The sequence below is a fragment of the Alosa pseudoharengus genome, unplaced genomic scaffold (genome assembly GCF_046254945.1).
Source record: "Alosa pseudoharengus isolate Yale_2024_CS ecotype anadromous, Long Island Sound unplaced genomic scaffold, YU_APseudo_1.1 YU_APseudo_1.1_scf_15, whole genome shotgun sequence".
Lineage (NCBI taxonomy): Eukaryota > Metazoa > Chordata > Actinopteri > Clupeiformes > Clupeidae > Alosa > Alosa pseudoharengus.
In genome coordinates this window covers 33,522,933-33,548,304 of record NW_027468620.1, presented here as the reverse complement: position 1 = coordinate 33,548,304, position 25,372 = coordinate 33,522,933, and positions in this window count along the sequence as shown.

Genomic DNA, 25,372 nt, shown 5'->3' with positions numbered 1-25,372 from the left:
GTTAAGTAATATACAAGTAATTTATCATTTTACATGCACAGGGTGCAACACAAAGAGTGCAGTAGGACTCAAATACATGGTGCTTGACTTACGTATAGGTCTTAGACTAGATTCAACTTGAATTGCTGGGACTTAGATTAGATTCAACTTTATTGTCATTATGCAGAGTACAAGTACAAAGTTAGCGAAATGCAGTTTGCGTCTAACCAGAAGTGCAAAAAAGCAGGAAAGTGCAATGTGATATACAAAGTATAGACGGGTGGTGCATAGACAGACAGGGCAAGAAATTGACAAGAATAGCTGGTTTACAGAAGGTAAACCCAGAAGGTAAATATGTGCCGCGTATTAGCAGTATATAACATATGAACAATGTATGAACAACATGTAGACTACAGATATGTGCAATGAAGTAGCAGTAACTTTATAATAGTAGTAAGAATACTATAGATATATGCAGCGTATTAACAGAATATATTATAAGAAATGATATAAGAAAACCATATAGACAGATATGTACTGTACAGCTATGTGCAGGAGGTTTGGACATCACTATGTCAAATAAAAAACGTAACGCTCAAATCGTGGATTGATCATGTCTTACGTTTCCCCAGTCTGCTATTTGTCCGGATAAACAGATGCGTCAGATATTCCATCACTATGAGGTTATTGGAAATTGAACAATGCTCTATTAAAGGACGGAAACTGATTTCCGATCCTGTTTTCTGACCTAAACGAGGGAGGTAAACAAAAATGGGGGGGGGGGGTTCTCAAAGTATAAAACAAGATATATTGTCATTCAGAGATGTAAAATGATTAAAATCTCCAGAAAACAAAGTTGTTGTAAAAACAGTTGAGTTGTCAAAAGAGAATATTACAACCTGAGGAGATTTATTTGACTAAAGGGGGCTTCGTAAGATCATGGAGCAAATGGTTAGAGAATGTGTGAGCAGAACTGTTGTTTTTCCTTCCAAAATTCTTTAGCAGAATTTTGACATTTCAAATTCAATTTTTAACACACAGCCGCCACGGCCAAATAACAGAATCCCTAGGATCTTTTACAAAATGAAACACTTGTTTTAAAATGAAAATCTATTTCCGTGTTCATTTTGGGGCTATAATGAGGGTTTGATGCTATGTATGTATAAAGAATGTGTGAGGCAGAAGACAAGGACACAAGGAATCAGTGACACAAGGAATGTAAAGACACAATCTTTTATTGACAACTGACATCCAATCTCAATATTAACTATTGAATATAAAATGTTTGCTTTAGTTAAAGTGGTGAGGCTGATATGTCTATAGTATACTCAAATACAATCTGGCTTTATGAAAAATCGTCATATAGACTGATGTTTGACCTCCTAGATTATGCAGATTACATTGCAGATGCAGGCCTTTATATGCCTATAAGACCTATAAGGTCTTTTACACGATCTACCATACATTTCTCATGCAACCCCTTAAGGCTAACTCCAACATCACCTTCTGCACAAACTACAAATGTGTATAAAAGCCTGAGTTTCATACATGCAGTGTGCACACTCTGTAATGTTTGTGGTAAATCTTGTCATTATTTGAATGAAAACAGTTTAGCATTACATTCTATGTCAATGCAAAAATCAGTTATTGTGGAAGTTAATGTGCAATATAAGTTGTATTAACAACTGGAATAATTACTTAATAATCTTTAAGCAAGAAAGTTAGTTTGAAGCTCAAGTTAGTTTGAATGACTACATTTTGTTGAATGTGTGTGTGTGTGTGTGTGTGTGTGTGTGTGTGTCTGTATACATATACATATGGATGTGTGTGTGTGTGTGTTTGTGTTTGTGTTTGTGTGTGTGTGTGTGTGTGTGTGTGTGTGTGTGTGTGTGTTTGTGTTTGTGTTTGTGAGTGTGTGAGTAACGACAACTTTCGTATGAACTTACAACTCAGAATATTATGTACAAACTTTAAGTTAATTTACTTACTTTTTCTAAGACAACGGGTTTCCACAGTTTTTTAAATAAAGTAAACTAATCACAATTTACAGTGTAGCCTTTTCCACATCCTCACCCACTTGACGAGAGAGTGTAATGAAAGACAAAGGGGGTTCATTCTTCAGGCAGCAAAAAAACGTATGTACAGTTTGTCAAAATCGGTAGGCACCGTGCAGCACATTGCAGAAATACTCTCATTCCCAGGCATTTTACTTTTGATGCAGTTACTGACGATCTCTTGACACATTTTCCAATCGTAAGATCTCAAAGTCATGATGGTGTCGGGAGGAGCTCCCGCCGTCAGTTCGGTCTCAGTAGTCTATAGGCCTACAGACCCAGTTGACCCAAATGAAAATAAAAGTCGTACCCTAAACTTAGATTACACCATCTCTCTTTTCCTCCTAACTCGCTGGGATGAGGTTCTTGGCGTTCTTGATATCCTAAGAGTCTTTTTCTCCTAGGAGCTCCCAGCAAACGCTCGTCAGGTTCAGAAACAGCATTTTGAGGAGTGACCATTCCTCCAGACGTTCCGGCAAACGCATCTTCTTCTTCTTGTACTTCTTGTACTACCATTGGCTCGACAACTCTAAGCAACTCCTCCTATTTCTTTTTTTTACAAACCCCCTAAAACTTGGTGGTCCAGGATGTTCATGTTGTCCTATGAGTCCTATGACTCCCTAGGGGATGCTCACACCTGGTGGGGTGCGGGGATGTTCAGATGGGGTGGGTGGGCGAAAGTAACCTCACACCCCTGGGTTGGGGTGAGTATGACCTCTCTCATGAACTTTAGGGTCAGTTAGGTCTACCCCCTACGCTTAGTAAAAACTTTCTTTGATTTTACGTCTTACAGATGAGTCCCAGGGGATGCTCACACCTGGTGGGGTGCGGGTTGTTCACATAGGGTGGGTGGGCGAAAGTAACCTCACACCCCTGGGTTGGGGTGAGTATGACCTCTCTCATGAACTTTAGGGTTAGTTAGGTCTACCCCCTACGCTTAGTAAAAACTTTCTTTGCTTTTAATGTCTTACAGATGAGTCCCAGAGGATGCTCACACCTGGTGGGGGGCGGGGTTGTTCACATAGGGTGGGTGGTCGAAAGTAACCTCACACCATATGAAATGGGCGAGTATGACCTCTCTCATGAACTTTAGGGTCAGTTAGGTCTACCCCTGGGGTTAGTAAAAACTTTCTTTGCTTTTAATGTCTTACAGATGAGTCCCAGGGGATGCTCACACCTGGTGGGGTGCGGGTTGTTCACATAGGGTGGGTGGGCGAAAGTAACCTCACACCCCTGGGTTGGGGTGAGTATGACCTCTCTCATGAACTTTAGGGTTAGTTAGGTCTACCCCTGGGGGTAGTAAAAAACTTTCTTTGATTTTAATGTCTTACAGATGAGTCTGCATGGGGGGTGCAGAGGGAGGGTGGGCCGGGGGGCTCAGGGAGGGTGGCTGGATGACCGAAAGTAACCCGGGGATGGGTGAACATGGCCCGAACATGACCGCTAGTTCAAGGAAGCTCATTGGTTAACAGGCTGGCCACACCCAATGATCCCATTGGTACGAGAAATACTAGTCTAAATCTGGGACAACCACGCCCTCCCACCTTCTCGTTTTCGACTCATTTCCAGTCATACGCTCGGAGGGAACGGTCGCAGTCTTCAGAATCTCCTCTGGACTTTGTATCTCTCACGGACTCAGTCTCTCACACGGACTCTGTCTCTCTCATGGACTCTGTCTCTCACAGGCCTTTGCCTTCAGAATCTCCTCAGGACTCAGTCTCTCACACGGACTCTGTCTCTCACACGGACTCTGTCTCTCACAGGCCTTTGCCTACAGAATCTCCTCAGTACTTTGTGGTTTTTTACACCCCGAGGTATTTTTTTAGCATTTTAGCACTCATTCTACCATTTTACTCTGTGTATGTGTGCGTGCGTGCGTGTGTGTGTGTGTGTGCCCCCAGCCCTAGCTGTGAGAGGGCGGCCTGACTTTTGGGGAGCCTGATTTTTGTGAAATGTCAGCAAACACTCTCACCGTCTATCTCCACAAGCATGAACAAAGAATTCTATTGATTCTATACAATTAATTAATTAACCATTAAATTGTTAAATCACATCTCATCATCCGCAAAGTAACGCCTCCTCATGTGATGTCATCATCTGCAAAGTAACGCCTCCTCATGTGATGTCATAAGACACACCCACATCATGTGACCTTATTGGAATGTTCCAGAATCTTCTAGAATATACTAGACACGCCCACTGCTAGACACGCCCACTGACCCAAACATGAACCTGACCTTTTTGACCTTTGGGTCATCCATCATTTTTGACATAAGGTGTCCCTTATCACTCTCTTGCCCTTACCTCTGCACATCCTCAGAACACGCCCTCTACTTCATTCTTCATACTTAGGTCCCATCTCCACCCACCCCCCTTATGTCCCCCACCCTACACACCCACATAGCCAAAGATCCTTGATCTCTGGCAGTTCTTGCACTTTCTATACTATTCATTGTCTTTACACCCCCCATATCCATATATTTCAGCACATTTTTATCTCTAATACTATTGTAAAGTGATCATGGCATGTTATGCATCACCGGAATTAATTAAACAAGTCATATCTTTAACACAACAGATTTTATTTTCCTTTTGTCAGTAGAGACATTACATAACATTTCCGTTATCAGCAGTGACAGTAATATCAGCTTTCCAGTTATCAGTAGTAACAATAGTATCAAAAGTGACATCACATACAACATTTTGAGTTATCAGTAGTGACAGTTATATCGTAGTGACATCACATATAACATAGCCCAATAAACACAGAACACTGGGACCACATTCCTTATAAACTCCAAAAAATATAAATGTCTTTGATGTATAAATGTCTTTATGGATATCCAGTGTAGTATATAGGCCTATTTTTTCACTGGTTTGATATACCTCGGCAACCACATTATAACATTATAACATTATAGACTCAAAATTACCCTGACGCAAACACTGAATCTAGTGTACAACATTCTTCAAAGCATAACAAAGAATGTGAGAAAACTGTCTACATAAGAGTGACATGAGCCTGCCATTTACATGAATCATGGACATTAATGACATTTCATTAATGTCTATGTCATTAAGTGTTATGCAGTTTTTGCAATGCCTGCACCCTAAACAGTTTCTACTTTACATTACAAAAACCTAATGACACTAAATGACAAGTCATAAACATTAAAAAGTGTCATGTCATGTAAATGTCATGCTCATGTCATTCTTATATAGACACCTTCAAATAAAGTGTTAATATATGGGCTAACTAAACACACCTTAAAAAAAAAAGTGTACTGTAAGTCTTGTTTAGGTTGCCTAATTATTTAGTTTAGCCAGTACCTCGGCCAGACTTCTTAAAAACACCAGTTTGCTGGCAAACATTGGAGCCTTACACAACAGACAGGTGTCATTCTCATTTAGATAGGTCTGAACACAAGGGCCACACCCTGCCATCTGCCCACAGCATACAGTAACAACAAGGACTGTGTCTGGAATAGTTGTACACATTCTGCATGCCAATGCCTGTCGCAGGCATGAGGCAATCTGTAGTGACATAGACATTTCAGAAACGTTCTCTTTTACCTCCTCCAACACCTCACACTGTTGGACAACCTGTAGGACATTGGCGTTAATATGCCCTACAGAAATGCGGAGCTCGCTGAACTTTTCATCCAGGTTTTCAGACACCCTGGCAGTAGCATTTTTTATTTCAAGTTCAACTTCTTGCAGGCCATCCAGCACCTCATTTTCTTCAGGGTCCATCCTGAAAAATATGTATTACTATTATTGGGGCAGCCGTGGCCTACTGGTTAGTGCTTCGGACTTGTAACCGGAACCAGTAGGCACGGCTGAACCCCTCACTGCTCCCGAGCGCCGCTGTTGTTGCAGGCAGCTCACTGCGCCGGGATTAATGTGTGCTTCACCTCACTGTGTGTTCACTGTGTGCTGTGTGTGTTTCACTAATTCACGGATTGGGATAAATGCAGAGACCAAATTTCCCTCACGGGATCAAAAGAGTATATATACTTATACTTATTACAAATGCATATTTACACATTAAAGCAACATGAATGCAGTTGCTATCAACTGCAATTACTCAAAGTCTGTTAGGCATTTCTGGGTAGAATTCAGAGTTTCACACTATTGCAATTAAGCTTGATTTACAGTTGGCAGTGTGTGTGTGTGTGTGTGTGTGTGTGTGATTATGATCACAATTGTTAAATGGGTCAATGCAAGAGCTACTCAGTGTGCACTCTGATCCTATTTGGCCAGCAACCTACAAGATTCTAGGAAAATATCAGCATACAGTATGCATTCAGTGTTTCCTAGGAGACTATGGGTGAGTGTGGGATATAGAAAACTCTAGCTGGTCTGTTTCTACAGCCCACTAAACCTGAATTAGCACTGCTGAAAGACAATAATGCACATGAAAGCGAATCAGAGGGGGGCAAATTAGACTTTGGTGGACCACCATAACCTTATCAGTGGATGGGACACTAGTATTTGTGTTTTAAAAAATCTACAACAAATAATCAAGTTACCTTTTCTTTTTCATGGCGCTTTCAAGTCTTCCTGTCTTAGCTTTGGACAGGTCTTGGTTTTTGATGGCATACAGCTTTCGGCTTGGTGTTCCAGATCTTAAAATGTAATAAGCATTACATGTAATTATCAATTTGTACCTTTTGCTTTGTCCTTTTTCTGTATGGTTTTGAAAAATACATTCGTCAATCCGTTGTTTCTTTGATTTGTGTCTTAGAATAAACGAACGACTAAGGCCTTGTTGTTTTTTGTAACAGTGAAATGGGCCTACCTTTGGTCTCTGCTGTGTCCGAAATAGCAATTCCTTTACTGTCACAAATTGCAAAGCTGTCAGCCGAATTCAGGTACTCCTGTACTGTTTGGCCCACCATTTGTACACCTTGCCCTTCAGATATTGTCACATGGACAGTAGCTAGGATATAGATGAATAGAATGCCATTAAAACAAAAATAAGTTAAGGATTTGAGTAATGTGACATTGAAGTAAAAAAAAACACACACAAATACATACTGTATGCAGAGATTTTCCCAGAGTCCTCTATGTCTGCGACATATATCTGTTTGCGTACTGACTTGGCTCTTCGGAGGGGGTTTTGGAAAGTGTTGGCTGGATGAGAGAGAAGACCGCTTCTTGGGCGACTGGGAAGGATCGGTGTTGTAGCGGAGGACGTAGACGGCCCTGCTAAGCCATGTTCCTTGCTGGTCCCTGACACAGCAAATGAGCCCCTGTCTCTCATTATGCCTGTATCAAAGTTTCCACTCTGATCAGGAAAGAAGGTCTCCCTTGTAATGTCGTCTTCTAAATAAATAGAATTGGGCTCGATCTATAATAGAGAAAGAAATCACACTGCATTCATTTTCTCCTAGCTGACGGGAGATGCTAGGTCAGCCATAGCCTACTAGCGCTAGCTAGCTATGACTAGCCTGGGCTAGTTAAATCAAGTTACTGTTACACACAATGTTAAAGAGTCCATAAACATCTTAGGTTACATCCTAACCTTAAAAACCGCCTCCAGTCGATCCCGAGTTAGGTCTCGAGCTGACATGATCAGTCGCTTGGAACCTTGATGTAAGCTGAACTGAGTTTGATAGCCCTCCATCTCTAGATCTGCTGAAAATGTGATCACCAACAGCGCGCTCTATATGTATCAGGTCACCCCCCTACGCTTGTGGTTCAGCCCAACAAAAACGGTAAAAAAGGCAAAAATCCAACATTAACTGAATTTTTACTTTTGTTTCCACTCCAGTTTCTGTTTTTTTCTTTATCTTGTGCGACTAATGACAAATTTAGAAAATAGCAGCAATGATCTATTTGCTGACCAGGTAAAAAAATTGAAAATTGGATTATTGAACACATTTTTTATTTGGCTCAGATGGATGGAGCAAATAGAACAAAGCACTGCAAAGCGTTACACGGACTCAACTTTGTTGTCATTGTACTTGTACTCTGCACATAGACAACAAAATGCAGTTTGTGTCTAACCGTAAGTGCAAAAAAAGCAGAAAAATGCAATGTGATACACAAAGTATAGACAGGTGGCGCATAGACAGGACAAGAAATATAGTGCAGTGTAGACAGTATACAGTTTGTTTACAGAAGGTGGTTAAGATTAATATAAATTAAATATAAATATGTGCAGTGTATTACCATTAGTGTAAGAGCAGAATAAATATGGCTATGTCAGTGTTTCCCATACATTGACTTATTTGTGGCGGCCCAAATATGCAATAATTCAAAAGATAATGTTGTCAGAGTGCAAGAAAATGCTATACAAAAAATCAGCAGCAACTTCAGAGTCCAGAGTTTTCTGCAAAAAGATGCTACATACAAAAAACAGCCTTAGGGGCCCCTTGTGCTCAGTGTGATGCTGCTTTAGGTGTTGTTGCCGACTCTTACTGCTTGTGTGTGTGTGTGTGTGTGTATGTGTGAGGGTGAATGATTAATTCATACCACAGTGGAAGATGGAAGCAAGTAAAACAAACAACCCAACAGACAAAGTAACAAAACCTTTTGGATCCATGTTGAGAAAATAACTTTGCATGTACCCCTATTCCAAAGTGTGTGTGTATGTATGTGTGAGAGTAAGACAGAGAGAGAGAGAGGGGGAGAGAGAGAGAGTGTGTCTGTGTGTGCCTGCATATTTGTGTGTGTGTGGGGGGGGGGGCATAGAATAAGCAAGTCCAGATTGAATTTCCTGACCTCAAATTTTGTGGGACTGACTGCTAGGCTAGCTTCATGGTACATGAATGCAAGAAATGAAAAAAAAAAACTTTCCCACATATGAGTGACCAAAAATAAAGCTTTGGCACAACAAGTGCATGAGGAAGAGGCTGAATACTGGCACACACTAAATGCCCAGATGAGAACAAAACAGGTACAATGAAAATAGCAGTGCTTTGTTTGTTTTAGTGCTTCCTGATACCACGATTGTCTATGCCAGGAATGATGCCAAGAACACCTCATCATTCAAAGTTGTGTGAAAGTTGAGAACACACTTTCTTGCACTGCATGAACTTCCTTGTGTATAAAATATTTGCATTCTTGTGTTAATGTCTTGTTTTTTTCTGGGAGATTTGTTTAAATTCAGTTCTGCTCATGGTTTGACTCATTTTAAAAATGAACTGATCAAATCAACCTGGTTCTATTAATTCAAAACTTTGGTTTGGTAAACAAGGAATACTGCTGAGCTTGTGTAAGTAGCCCATTAAAGCTATGATTTAGTTTGACCAGGGCCCAGTTTCCCGATAACGACGGAGACACACTCTTAAGAGGGTTTTTTTCTATGATTCATCTTACGATCGTTCGTTTGTTTTTTCCGACAGTTTCCCGAACATGTTCATAGCGTGAACGCGCGTGCACTTCTCTTAAGATGCTCTTAAGGGGAGCTGTCCACGTTAATAGTTCTGAAATATCCTCTAATTTGACGCGATTTGACGGTGATGTCAGGTGACTGAACGTCACAGCTATAGGCCTACCATTTAAACTTCGGATCTACACATTAATTCGCATCAATACGAAAATAGAAACATTTTGACATCTGCATGTAAGCATCCCAAGTAGGCTATAGGTTATATACCACACAGACATAAATAATTGTAATTATTATGACCGCCGCGCAGCGAAGCGGCGGTCAAATAGGTTTAGTCATATTATTTATTTATTTTTTATTTTTCGCATGTCCAAATTTCTGTCAAGGATTCTTGGGACACTGTAAGACCGGGGTACACGAAACTTGGTGGGCATGTAACCCCACATGGATAGCATGGAACCATCGTTTTTCGTTTTGATCTGTAGCCCCCCCGCTGGACTGGACCCCCAGAAAGGAGGGTAGGGCAGACACAGTTTTCTGTGAATATCTCGAGAACCGTAGGGTTTAGGAGGACCATTTTTTTTGTATGTTGATCTCAAGGGGCCATGTCAACCCATTCCATAACCACTCATTTAATGTATAGCGCCACCTAGTTAAAAACAAAAAAGTAAAAATGAGGTGTTGTAATCGCAGATATCTGTGACCTAACATAGTCAAAACTGCACGAAATTGGAAGTGTAGGATGATTATGACACCCTCTGAATGCATGCCAAGTTTCGTGGAATTCCGCTCATGGGGGGCTACACAATAAATTAATTTATGTTACTATACACCAACTGGCCTGTAGGTGGCTGGAGACAGTTTTCTGTGAATATCTCGAGAACCGTAGGGCCTAGGAGGTCCACCTTTTTTTTGTATGTTGGTCTTAAGGGGGCATGTCAACCCATCCCATTACCACTTATTTCATGTATAGCGCCACCTAGTTAAAAATTAAAAAGCAAAAAATTAGGTGTTTTCATCACAATATCTCTGGCTGACATGGTCAAAACTGCACGAAATTGAAAGTGTATCATCATTATGACACCCTCCGAATGCATGCCAAGTTTTGTGAACTTTCGTTCATGGGGGGCCTTACAATAAAATAATTTATGTGTACATTTAGTGACATTAGGATTCCCAGGACACTGAAAGACCGGGGTACACAAAACTTGGTGGGCATGTAACTAGCATGGAACTATCATTTTTCGTTTTGATCTGTAGCCCCCCCCACTGGACTGGACCCCCTGAAAGGAGGGTAGGGCAGACACAGTTTTCTGTGAATATCTTGAGAACCGTAGGGCCTAGGATGACCAATTTTTTCCGTATGTTTGCCTCCAGGGGTCATCTTAACCCATTCCATGTGCACACATGTGCATAAACAGATACACACGCTCACACATACATTCACAGTAATCATACGTATGACACATACTCACACAGTAGACATATGTACGCATGCATGCACAAACACAGGCACATATGCAGGCACACACACAAGCACGCACACACAAACACACACACCCACACACATAAACATAAACATGTACACGCACACATGCACACAAGAATTTTCTCAGAATTATGAACAGGCAAGATGGGGGTGGGGTTGTATAAAATGAATTTTACATGTGAAATCTATGAACTAATCATGTTTTGGTACTTGTTGTCTAGCAGATACCAGTGAGAATTGAGTGTGGATAATGCAATTTAGTGAGACAGTTAGAATCATATAGGCCTTTCAGCGTGATGTGAATGTGCTGGACTGGCGCTCTGTGGTACATCTAGTTTTAAGATTAGATTGTTGCACCATGCAATAATTTATCGCGGTGTCACCTAAGAACACGTTTGAAGATAATAAAGAAGTCGAGTAAGAAAGTGAGGAAATATGAAGGCTTAGATTTTGATGCAGTACAGACTAAACCACATGTTGCTTTCTCTGCTTTTCACCTCATAGGCCTAATAAAATATAGTCTTCACTTAGCAAAGATAATGTCAAACTATTCTGGCAACGTCTCGTTTCATAACTTCATTGCATTTTTGTCCGCTTTTCATCACATTATTATGACCATTAAATGTAGGCTATGCTATTTTGCACGCTAAAATCTGATTCATCACAGGTAAACACAATAAAGAATGGGAACGTAAATTGGATTATGTATTCTAAGTTGTAATTCCTCTACATGTCCTTTTGGTGACTTCAGTGAGAAGTACTGTTAAGACGCTCTTAGCCGTTAACGAGAACTCTGGAGCACTCGTAGATCTACGAGTGTTTTCACGACGCTCTTAAGCTACGATGGTTTCGGGAAACAGTCGGCAAATCTTAAGACATTCGTAAGAGGGACTTCACGACGCTCTTAGGCTTAAGATGCTTTCGGGGAACTGGTCCAAGACCTAACTGTAGTAAACAACGTCTCTCTTTAGCACCCCCGCTGGTTAGTTTGCACCTCAGAAACGAACCTGGCGGTACGTTTGGCTGGGTTCGCGAAAACGTTCCCAGGGTAATGAGACCAGGTTGGATCAAATTCATAGTTTGGTCAGAGGGCAGTGAGTCCCCATTATGGGACGTCTGGAGAACTTCTGTGCAGACAAGCATGAGGAAAAGCCAGAGGCCTGACTGCACCAGCGGCTGACTGCTTAAAAACGGTGCCGTATTCTCGTGTGGTATTTTCACATTTGTTTTCCAGCTCTCTTTAACACAGAAGATGTTATCATTATGGAAAGAATATATAGTTGTCCCAGTGGCCAGGGTTCCATCACTAAAGGTGCTGAATGACTATGCTACTGCCAGAAGGATTGACCTCACTTGTGATGAAAGGTTTTGAACATCTTGTGAAGAGGAGTTTACTGTTCATGACACAGAGCATGATTGACCCAATCCAATTCGCATAGCATGGATGCCTCAATTACACTGTTGAACATTGTCGCTTTGTGCACCAGGAGTCATGCCAGCAGCACTCTTGAGGCATCGGGGAGTGAGGTTTACCAACGTTCCACATGCACAGCTAAGCTATCTGGCATCCGTTACACAGGGACAGGTCACCAAGGGTGACAAACAGATCACCCTATCCTAACATAATAACTGCATGAGGAAGCTGCAGAGGCTGACTACAGTCACGCGATAAATGCCCAGATGAGAAGAATACGGGTGAAAACAGAAATGCGGTGAGATCTTCCTGATACCATGATCACCTCATCCAATATAGTTGTGTGAATGTTGTGAGAACATACTTTCAACTCATTGTAGTGAGAACACACTTTCTTGCACTGTGTGAACTTCCTTGTGTATTACATATTTTCACATGAACAAATTATCATGATCAATGATCAAACGCAATAAGTGGGTTGAGGGTTGTCGGCAAAAAAAAAAAAAACACAGAAAACAATCGATTTTACCAAGCTCAAGTTGCTGCAGCCAACAGCTAAATTGGATGTTTTGCCAGCAATGCCCTGTAGACCTTGTTTTGTCACTTCAGGGGAAACGGCTGGTTACCCCAGACACCCAAAGTCACACACCCCTGACACCTGGCACGTGTTTGGCCAGCAGCCCATTGACCCGTCCCTGAGCACTTCAGTAAACAACAAGTAAACATGGATACAACAACTCATACACCTTCATTTCAGCTGCTGCCATCTGGAAAACGGGACTGAACCCTTGAGGCTCCTTCCACCAGGCAACCAGGCTAATGAATAGTGGACAATGAAAACCTGTTCCTGTCTGTCTTATGACCACACACACATACACACATTCTTGCATTTTGTTATGTTTGTTACGTATGCAAAACATATCTGCATTGTACAGGTGAATCAGTCCATGCGGTCTCGTAGGGGATGGTAATTTGCCCCAGATGAGTTAAAATGATGGTGTTTAAAGAATGCCATGTTATCAGTTTACATTTCTCCAGAGGTGGGCGAAGTACTCAATTTCAGTACTTAAGTCAAAGTACAGATACTACTGGTCAAATGTTACTCCGATACAAGTAAAAGTTGCATATTCAAAATTGTACTTAAGTGAAAGTACTGAAGTACTTGATTTTAAAAATACTTAAGTATTAAAGTACAATTTGAAATTACATGTGTAAGGTTTAACACTTAAATGCATGCCCCTGACTAGCTTGTATAATAAGCTGCAGAATAATGTAGAATGTTACAGAATGAAGAAACCCAACTGACAGAAAGAAAATGTTTATTTTCTATCAAACTGGCTTGACATGAAAGCAACATTCAAGCAACTTTACATCACAGGTCCAACAGTGGCTCATGGTTTCTGAGGGCAAGTAAGGTAGGTGTGTGTGTAGCACAGCCTACTTCATGCTTAAATATAACCAACCATTTCAAGGAAACAAAAGAGACTACATGGGTGCACAAATTCCCTTTCCACTTTGTGTTTACAATATAGACAGCCAACCATTTTAAGTAAACTAAACAAGTCTACATGGGTGCACAAATTCACTTCCCATCACTTAAAATGGTTGCCTGTCTATACTGTAAACAAAACAAGACTACATGGGTCCACAAATTCACTCCCCATCACTGTGTATGGACAGCCAACCATTTCAAGTAAACAAAACAAGACTACATGGGTGCACAAATTCTCTTTCCACTTTGTGTTTACAGTATAGACAGCCAACCATTTCAAGTAAACAAAACAAGACTACATGGGTGCACAAATTCTCTTTCCACTTTGTGTTTACAGTATAGACAGCCAACCATTTTAAAGCACGCATTTAAAACGATAGGAATCGTTCATCCGTTCAGTAAACGTAAACATTTTGTCGAGATACGGCCATGGGTGCGAGTACTCGACAGGGCATCCGCCTTCATCTCCGTCTCCGTCTACCTCCATCTTGCTGTCGATTTAGGAATAGAGAACGGTTAGACGTTGAACTTGGTTTTATAGCCTAGCGCACAGATGTGACGCAACCCTGATTAGTGATAGGCTGTCACCTGCGAACAAACCATCACATTTTAGAAATACTCAAAATCTGTACTTAAGTACAGTACTTAAGTAAATGTACTTCGTTACTGCCCACCTCTGCATTTCTCAGTATCAGGAACATAAGTGGCACGTAAGGGGAAGACTGAAACCTGCTTGAGTGGCCAAGTTCAACGTGGGGACAAAACACCTGATGTGGGATGCCAGTCTGGCTACCCTGATCACAACAAGTTGATAGTGCTTAAAGAATGCCATGATATCAGTTCTCATCTCTAAGTTTACCGTGTGGGAAAAACACATGATCACAACCAAGTTAAGACAGTGCTTAAAGAATGCAGACCTGCCAACCTGTACGCATTTTCACATGAAAGTACGGCGATACAAATTTTTACCTAAAACTATGCAAAAACAAGCAAACATCCAACTTTTCCGGAAAGCTCCCAGGAGCGTGTGAATTAGAAACTTCACAGATCTATTTCATGCTAGGATGAGAGAAAGTGACAAGTCTAGAATGTCAGAAAGATGCCTCTCTTTGTGCTATTCTTTCTCCGGCCAATGGTGGGTTAAATGAAAGACTTGATGAGGTGAGCTTGTGTTCACTCGCAAATTCGTGTTCCCCCAGCTGTGTTTTGCAAAACTAAAACATCTCTACTGAACGGGATTGTGAATTCACCTAGGCCTAATAGTTTGATGTTGTCTTGGAAAGTTATTACTTGTTCACCACTTATTTCAGTTAGCATTATATTTTCCATGTGTCGCTGATGGTTAAAGTTTTCATAACTAAAATGCCCTCAGGGAGCGCAGATATTTTCAAGACTAAATGTAGCCATTTACAATGAGTCTGAAAATGGGCCTAGACTAAATATTTTGAGCTGTTCAGTGATGAGTGTTTATGTAGTTTTTTCTTTGTAGCATATAGATAATTTTTTCTTGATTAGGGACCGTTCGTTATTTATAAACGGGATCACCGGAGGGATTTTGAGTGCTTCGATCAAAAGTTGCATGACCCTCCCCTGCCTGCAATATAATTTTCAACGACCCTCCTGCAGCATTTACAAAAATGACATGACCCTCCCCGGCCAATTGACGATGTCTTCCGCCCTCGCTCTTACGCGCTATGATGACACATCAACATATGCTAACGTCCTAAAATCAACCTCTGCTTTCTGATCTTACACATCACACTTCACCAAGATGGTGGCCATTTCAGTAGATTTACTCGCTAACATTGTTGTGGAAACACAATAAGCATGGAAACTAAATGCACACTTCCTGCAACTGTATTATTCTACTTGAAAAGTTACTCCTCTAGTAAGTATTCACATGAAATAAAACAATAAAGCATTGAGACCATTCAACAAAGCACACTGGGTAATAACAAATTCAACACATGAACTTGTTGCTTTTTTCCGGGTTTATCATTTTAACGTTTCCCTGCTGTCTTGCCGTTTTAATATTTTCCCGTAGAATATCCCATATTCCTGTAATACTCATAACATTAGTCCTGCATTCTGGCCTGTCTCTGTGTTGTCCTGTTGTTACCCCTTGCCCTTCCAGTGAAACAGATGTATTCAAATCATTGTTTTGCTTGCTTGAATGCGAACTCAGAGTGATGTTAACCTAGGCCTATTTAAGTTAACGACGTGGTTGTCGTGAGAGCAAGATTCATTAGCGCTTGCGGTGTTCGGCCGTAGGCTATGCCTATGTGCGCACCTGCCAGGCTACTCAGCTAGACAAAGAATTCCCCCTGTATATTCACTCCAAGTTGGCCTACCGTAACTTACCAACCACACTGTAGACCATAAACTGGCTATTTATATGACCAAATGTATTTGTTCAACTTTATGAAGCAGAATTACGCACTGCTACTTGGAACGTAGGCCTAACACATTTTTGTTGGCAGGAGAGAGAATGACAGCGATTAACAAATTGCACTTGTTGCTGGTTACCAATAAATACTATATATTTTTTTGCAAACAACAAAAACAGAAAGGATGGAGACAGCAAAGCTAGAGATGGGCAGAAACAAGGTCAATTGGTAGAAATGCTTGTCAAAACGTTAGGAGCTGGATGTGTGGATGAATGAAGCATGCTTTGTGTTAAGCATGCACACTGTTTAAAGTTAGGCTACACGGTAAACTACAAGTAAACCAAAGTTAAATTTAGCTTGTTTAGGGCTGGATAAAGTTGACCAAATGGATATAGGTTGTTAAGCGTGAATAAAGTAGGCTACTTTGTTGCTCCAACCCTTCCAACGTTAATGGGGACGAATGTTGACATTTTCCGTATTTTGCGTGAGAAACCCGGGAAATCTCCCTTATTTTCATTGTTCAATGTTGACAGAGCTATGGAACGAAAGAGAACGTTATATGGCGACAGAAATCAACAATCAAACAAGCCACTTTTATTTTTTGCTGTTTTCATTATTACAAAAGATGGGTGACCCTCCCTCCTAGACAAAAAAAAGTTGGGTGACCCTCCCCTCAACAAAGAATAAAAAGACATGACCCTCCCCTATTTTCCTCCGGTGACCCCGTTTATAAATAACGAACGGTCCCTTATTAGCACGAAAACAAGCAAGACCAAATATTAGGCTTCCAGACGGAGATTGCGCAGCTATCATTAAGACCCGCCCCTTTAGTTGGGATAAGGTAATCATTACAGCCTCACAGATGGCAAAAAAGACACCACCGTCTGAAAGGAACAGAGTACTGTACATGTGCAAGTGAAATTCTTTAAAGGTCTCATCTCATCGTTTTTTCATTAATTTTGCAGTGGTCTGTAGTATTGATGAATGCCCTGTGAGCCGGTTTTGGTGAAAAAAATGCTGTCCTGCGTCTGTTTCATGCTGTTCTAGTTTGGTGGGGAAGGTGGGATTTCACCTCTAGTCATGAATATTAATGACATGCTAATGAATTCACCTCTGATTGGCTAACAGTACTGTGACGCTACCTCCAGTGCGTCCTCATCCGATTCTGCCTGTGCTATGCTCCATATTCAACTTTACAGTGCTAAAACCTGGCTAAAACTCGAGTCAAAACTGTTGCACAAAATGTTGTCGGTGAACGTTGGTTTAATAGAATGGTAACAATTGCCTGTCAGCTTAAAATTTCTCCTAAAAGAGGTAACGTTAGCAGCTAAACGTTTGTGACAATCGTCATCTTGCTTTCAAGTAATAAACAGTTGGAAACGTTTTAAAATAAAGACCTATTTCTTTACACAGTCAAAAGTCTTTGCAATCTTCCTAGTAGATATTTTACTTCACAACACAGGTAAGCACCCTAAATGCAGTTCAGCCACTGACCTAGCCTGCTAATGCTATCGGAATAGATAGTTATGGTTTGAATTCCATGATACTATCATTGAAAGACCCCTTGGTCATAGCCCAATATATATATAGATCGATCTAAATGCAAACACACCTACCTAGCTATATTTTGCTGGAATTGTACCAGAATGCCTACAGAAGCAGAGAATGTGTGCTGCATGACTTCTCCGGTAATGAGAACTATGGCTTTGATAGCCTGACATTGGCAGAGGTTAGCCTACTCAAGTTGTTTTCTGTCACCTATGACAGAAAAAGTAGCCTACTATAGGAATCTTATAGTATTTTGGGACTAAATATTACAGTAATCTTATAGGAATACTATAGTATTTGGACATACTATAGGTACTATAAGACTACTATAGAAAAACTATAGCGGTTACAGGATATTATAGTTATTAGTAGTACTTCTACAGTATGTCCCAATTATTCCTATAAGATTACTTTCATATTTTGTCCCAAATACTATAAGATTCCTATACTACTTTTTCGTAAGGGGATTGGCTCATGTGGTTAGAAAAATGGGCAACACCAGTACCCCTGTTGTCTGTATGAACCTGTACCCAGGATTAGAACCAGTCTGCTTTAGCATAATGTACTCCCTTCAAAATGCACTAAACATTCGACTATGACGACTATGGCCCTCTGTGAGACAGAAGATATGAAAGGTAAGATAAACCTTTAGCTTAAAAGGGACAAAAATTGATGAAACTCCTAAAACAAATATACAAAACAGGTCAATTTTCAATAAATAACTTTATTATATTTACATACAGCAGTGGTACTCAAAAGTGTGGTCCGCAAGCTCTCAAGTGTTCCACAAGTAGATGTGGTAAAATATAATAGAAGAGTTGTTTGCAATATTGAACCAACTTGTATGTAAATCCAAACAGTTCTGCAACACTGATGTAACCTATGCCAGTTTAAATCATATGAATCCTCTGACACCATAAGCAAGGTGCAAAGACAATAAGCAAGTTGAGTTCAGTGAGAAGGCCTATTGTGTAATATACTGTTGAAGTAGGTCTACTGGGTTTTTTTTTTGCTAGGTGGTCCGTGAAACACTGACAAATAGTAATATTGCAGTCTATTACAATAATGCAAACACAAAACAAGAACATCCAAACTATGCAAAGAATTAACAATGTCCTCTTTTTGCCAGACGATGCAGACATCTGGCCTACAGATCCTTTGTAAAATGGTGCTGGGATTATTTAGGCAAAAAGGTCTGAGTTGTTGTTTCGGCTTGTATTGTCCTGGGGATCCGAAGGGACAACACACAAAACACATTCGTTGGCTGTGATGATTCTATTACATTGCTCTTTGATTGCGCTGCGCCATAGGTGTTATTGTGGAGATGTCGCTTTCATCCTCCTCCTCCTCTTGATCAACCCAAGGTCTTCTAGCTGGCCTTGGATGAACAGGCTTGATGGCAGTAGAGGTAGCAGGCCCCCATGCCCATGGTGTATCCGAAGTGCTTGTATCAATACTCATACTTTTCATGAAGTATTCTGTTTGGGTCCCTAAAGTAAATAAATGTGTATTACTGTCAAGTTACACGATACTAATAGTACACAGGACATTCACTATCTCACACAAAACTGTACTGGCACAATGGAAACAAAAATATTTTAGTGACTGTGGTGTATGATGTACTAAGTAGCACACCCACAAGAAGACATTCGGTAATATCAATTATATCTGTTATGCAATTCATGGGTTTCATCAGGTCCATTTACACAGGTGTATTAATCAAGCACCATGCAGTCTGCATTCATAATCGAGGTGCTTGATTTTATACACCTGTGGAAAGTGACCTGAAGAAACCCATGAATTGACTTTCCCAAACATTGACGAGCACATAAGAACCTGTATTAGCCTACTAGAAAAAGACTTCTAGAAACTAACTAGCACAACAATAAAAGTTAGATCACAAACCTTTGCTTAACGTGAGGATGTGCTCTGGAAGACATACAAAACACTAAGTAAACAGCAAGTAATCAAACAAAACATCATTGTAGGCCTACAAAGGTCAATGTAATAATGGCAAGAAGACATAAATTAGACTGAAGTGTAAATACCCGAGCTCTATAGTGATAGCAACTTAGCCTAATAGTGCACAGGTATTGTGTTTTTGATTTTCCCTGTTTAGACTAGAACAATACCCGTACTTAGTTGAGCATAATATATTGTTGCTAATATTATTATTTGTGGTTTAACGCTTAGGTTAGAAGTAGGGATGTCCGATATTGGCTTTTTTGCCGATATCCGATATGCCGATATTGTCCAACTCTCAAATTTCGATTCCGATATCAGCCGATACCGATGTCGATATGTGGTTTATTTTTCCTCAAAACTAATTTAGGTAACATCACATATCTCCTGTTGTGGAATTAACACAACATGCTTAATGTTATTGTGATGCCCCACTGGATGCATTCTTGAATGCAACAAGGCTTTCCAAATGTTAACATTGTCTGTGCAAAATAAGAAAAATACTTCAACTTAATTTAGGGAAAAAGTGCCATGTTTATTTTTTAATTGTCTCAAACAACAGTTTGGATTACACTCTCCCTGAGATAATCTTGACAATGCCCACAACAAATAGGGCAAATTTGACTTCTTCACAAATGATAAAACATTGTACCTGAACAACTATGTGCAACATAGCAGAATGTAAAGCCAACTAAAATAACAGGCATGGTGTATGACAGGCTACCCTTTTTCTGTGTTAAATGAGCCTGCATTTGTAGGATGCTTCATGAACTGTTTCTTTAACTAAAACTCAATCACCTTAATTGAATGAATGCACAAATATGAGTCAATTACAATGTGGCAAGCAACTATACTGCACAATTTTGAAAACATTTGTTTGAGCTACAAAAAATACTTCAGGCTTGAGGTGAAGTACATAACGGGCCATACCCACAATCAGGCTTGGAATTTCACCATTTTAGGGGCAAGGCCACTTGGCCTTCAGTTGGGCATATTTGGTGGGTGGCACAAAGGCCACATGTCAGGGCACCAAGGCCAAAGTTAACTATACAGTAGTAGGCTATAAAAATGATCAAAGTTGTATTCACTGCAGTAGACCTGCATCACTGTATACAAAAACATGACATATTACATATAACTGTAAATCATCTGATCATCTAATATTTTCAGATATCTAGGCTATATTTAACATTTATTTTATATTTGGCCTGTTATGAAATCATGTATTGAACAATTTAATCACAGCTCAGCTTTAAGAAACTCAAATAGCCTATGCATGCTTAGCATTTTGTGATCATTAAGGCTACTTTCACAAACTCTTACAGTCAGCTGTCCTCTGATTTACCGATATCTAGGCGACATTTGTAATATTTGTTTTGTATTTGGCCCGTTATGAAATAATGTGGAACAATTTAAACACTGTGTAAAACTTAAATCCCAAATTTGGAGACATCCATGTATGTTGAAATTTACTGCAAATTCAAAACGGGATTAGTCTGGAACGGCTAACTGTACAGGGGACTGATTTACACCTTTCTGTTCGGTAAGGTCTGCTGTTTATTCTGATATATGGTTTGTCATATGTTAAACGAAGGGTTCTGAAGTATTCCACCGAGATGAATGGGTAGGGAGATGGACGCAAAACCTTCAGTAGAATTTATGATTGAATGATATTATTTACTTTTCTCGCGAACCGTTCACCACAGCAATTAGCGGCTAACATCGTTTAAAAGCTGAGAAAAAGCTTTTTCATGTGATACTTGTGATGTCTGTGTGATGAGTAGGCTACTTCGCGAGTAGTTCAACTGAGAAGAATGGGTTAATTTGGACGCACTTTGCTGTCACTTTCTCCACTGCGTAATTTGGCCATAGGCTAAATATATATCGCTATTAGTAGGACGCAAAGCAGAATATTTAAAGAAGGGGGCACCAAGGCCACCGTGGCCTGTAAACCTCTGATTTTCAAAGGGGCGTCACGGCCAACTCAAGGGGCTACGACGGCCATGGCCAATTCCAAACCACAGACATAATGTTGAAACAGAGCGAGCAAGTTTGTTACTGCAGCCATCCACGCTTGTTTGTATGCTTCAAGACGCAGCTTGATGAGGTCATCATCTGTGCGCCAGTAAACGCTTCAGGAGCGCATAGGCACTATTTGGGTGTAACGCAAGCATTATTTTATCGGTTTTAAGGCAAAAAAATCCGATAACGATATTAACAGATATTACATTTTTATGCTAATATCGGGCCGATAATATCGGTGGGCCGATATTATCGGACATCTCTAGTTAGAAGATTATAGGTTCAACAAGCTAAATCTCAGGGTAGTGTGGTCAGTTTCTTATGAGTGTAGCTACACCAGGCACGTAACTGAAGCATTCCGTTCGCGTTATGTAGCCTACTGCAACAATTAGCTTCCAATAGGCCTAATCAATGGAAGTAGCTACACCTGGCGTGTTAGTGGCCTGTAGGCTATGTTCGGGAAAATAGACCATTCCTCTAATGGATTTTACCAGAGCCCTTCCTATTAGACATTCTCTGATTTTACACGTCGCGAACAGAACACTTCAGTTACGTGCCTGGTGTAGCTTCCTGTAATATAGGCTAGCCTAAGCCTAGCTTGTAGCCTACCCTTTTCATGCATGCTAACGTGAAGAATATGAACATGCTATTTTGTAACAGACGTTAGGTGGAAAAGTTTGTTTGTACTTACAGCCTGTGAGCCTGGTGGTCGATCGTCATGACGGTACAGAACCAGGTTTTCAGAACATCGATGCAAAACCACTTTCAAACTGTAGGCAGTGAGTGTGGTCGAAATGATTGGAACACAGAACTAATGTTGCACTACTTCGGTGGTGGTGTTCCAACGATAAATCCGAACCATTTCTTCCTCAACTCTTGTTTCTAAGGCAAGACATGCAACATTGATGTGTTATTGCCACAAATAACACAGGCACGATTTTTTTCCGCCATGTTAGCAACTTGCTGTTAGCTCCTACTAGCTGCAGAGAGACAATCCCCTAGCCGCAAAATCTTCCAGTCTTCCTGTAGGCGGTCACAAGCCAAGGTGGGCGAGGCCATGAATAATCAGTTTCCCTTCGGCGTCATTGGGAAGGGCTCTTTCTGATTCGCTTGTTTTTCTGTGTATTTTCTTTCATTGGTTAATGCGGGCAATGGGGGTAGAAGATCATTTTCACGTGCAGCATGCATATGCAACTTGGAGTGAGCTATAGTATTTCGAAAGTAACAAGTATTAAACGGTTTCTCAGTGAATGAGACCTTTAAAAGCATTTGCATTAGTCAGCATGTAAGAGTTGAACACTGAATGTATTTCTGTCGCACTTTTTCATGACATTGAAAAGTGGTGCAGAGATTGTGAACGGTGCACCAAGGGAGTTGTCCCCACAGTCCGCACATACTCTGGCCACTTGGACCCCTGGAAGTCATTGCCATCGACTTCACAGTTATGGAGAAGGCCAGTGATGGACATGAAAACGTCCTTGTTGTCACCGACATCTTCAAATTCACCCAAGCCTATCCAACAGCTAATCAACAGGCTGACACAGTTGCCAGAATCTTGACTGAGAAGTGGTTCTATTCCTTTGGTGTACCAAAAAGGATTCACTCAGACCAAGGTCATGCTTTTGAGGGAGACCTGCTGAAGTGTCTGTAAAGGGGATATGGGAGAGATAAGAGCAGGACAACTCCATATCACCCGTATGGGAACGGACAATGTGAACGCTTCAATCATACACTCCATGATCTCTTGCACACATTGACTCCTGAAAAGAAGAAAAGGTGGCCCCACGCACTCCCACATTTGTTGTTCACATACAATACAGCAGTTCATCAGTCAACAGGCAACTTTCCATATGAGCTCATGTTTGGGCAAAAACCTCAACTCCCTGTGGACTTCTTACTGGGGCTAACAATCGAAGAGCCAAGCAATTTTGCTTCAGCCGACTGGGTCAATACCCACAAGGAATACTTGGCAGAAGTGTATGCTGACGCCAAGACCCGTCTTGAGGTCGCAGCCGCTACCCCCCAATGTGCCCTACACCCCACCTCTCAGTGGACACTAGGATGTACCGTAAGAGCCATCCACTTGGTCGGTATAAAATTCAAGATCGCTGGGACCCAAGAGTATACAAAGTAGTAAAGTGCTGTGACGGTAAGGGGTTAGTGTACCACATCACACCCGAAGACAGGATAAGCAGTCAGTGGACACCCCAGTGGACAGACTTTGATGGCTAAAAAGAGGAGGCCTGGAGGTAACGAAGGGGATGAACATAATAATAATAATATAACTAGATGTACCGCAGAACGGTACAAAATATGACCACCGCCCAGTCCAGCACATTTTTTCCACAAAAATAAATCACGCTGAAAGGCCTATATGATTCTAACTGTCTCACTAAATTGCATTATCCACACTCAATTCTCACTGATATCTGCTAGACAACAAGTACCAAAACATGATTAGTTCATAGATTTCACATGTAAAATTCATTTTATACAACCCCAACCCCACCGCCTGTTCATAATTCTGAGAAATTCTTGAATTGTGTGCATGTGTGCATGTACATGTTTATGTTATGTGTGTGCGTGTGTGTGCGTGTGTGCGTGCTTGTGTGTGTGTCTGCGTATGTGCCTGTGCAAGCGTACATATGTCTACTGTGTGAGTATGTGTCATACGTATGATTACTGTTAATGTATGTGTGTGTATGTGTGTGTATCTGTTTGTGCACATGTGTGTACATGAAATGGGTTAACATGACCCCTGGAGGCAAACATACGGAAAAAAATGGTCATCCTAGTCCCTACAGTTCTCAAGATATTCACAGAGAACTGTGTCTGCCCTACCCTCCTTTCGGGGGTCCAGTCCAGCGGGGGGGGCTACAGATCAAAACAAAAAACGACGGTTCCATGCTATCCATGTGGGGTTACATGCCCACCAAGTTTTGTGTACCCCGGTCTTTCAGTGTCCCGGGAATCATTGACGGAAATTTGGGCATGCGAAAAAGAAAAAAAAAAAAAAAAAATCTGACTAAACCTATATGACCGCCGCTTCGCTGCGCGGTGGTCATAATAATAAGCTTTATTTGTATAGCACCTTTCATACACAGAATGCAGCTCAAAGTGCTTTACATTTGAAGCATGTAACACAATAATAGAGTCAGTCATTATCAATCACTTTCACTTTTCTTCATTGCTGTGGCCGTTTATGATCCAATCAGAAACATATCAGAAATATAGAAAACTAGATGTCATAAGACTGGCAGCATTAACCCTTTACCCCCCACAAGAACGCCATATGGCAACTGTGGTTCTACCGGAACCACACATGATGTTTGGTTCGGGATTCTTCCTAATCAACCTGAAATCAGTCCGTCTAGGGCCTTGTAGAAAATAGGGGGGAATGCCATACAGTACAAGATTTTAATGGTTCAGTCATACTGAGAACATGTTTGTCTTCCACCCTACAAAGTTTGGGCTGCCTATGAATAACATGTTTCATTATATGAATGCCCAAACATCGCTTACAAGACAATGTGACTTTCAGGTTGCAAAACTGAAGTAATTATAAGAGCTGACATTCTTGATTTAGACAAGGTTTGAACAAAATCTGATTTGACACAGAATGACCCAAATAGGTTTAAAGATGTCCCCAAACAGAGGCTGCTCATTTGAGAGGTACGTAAATATGG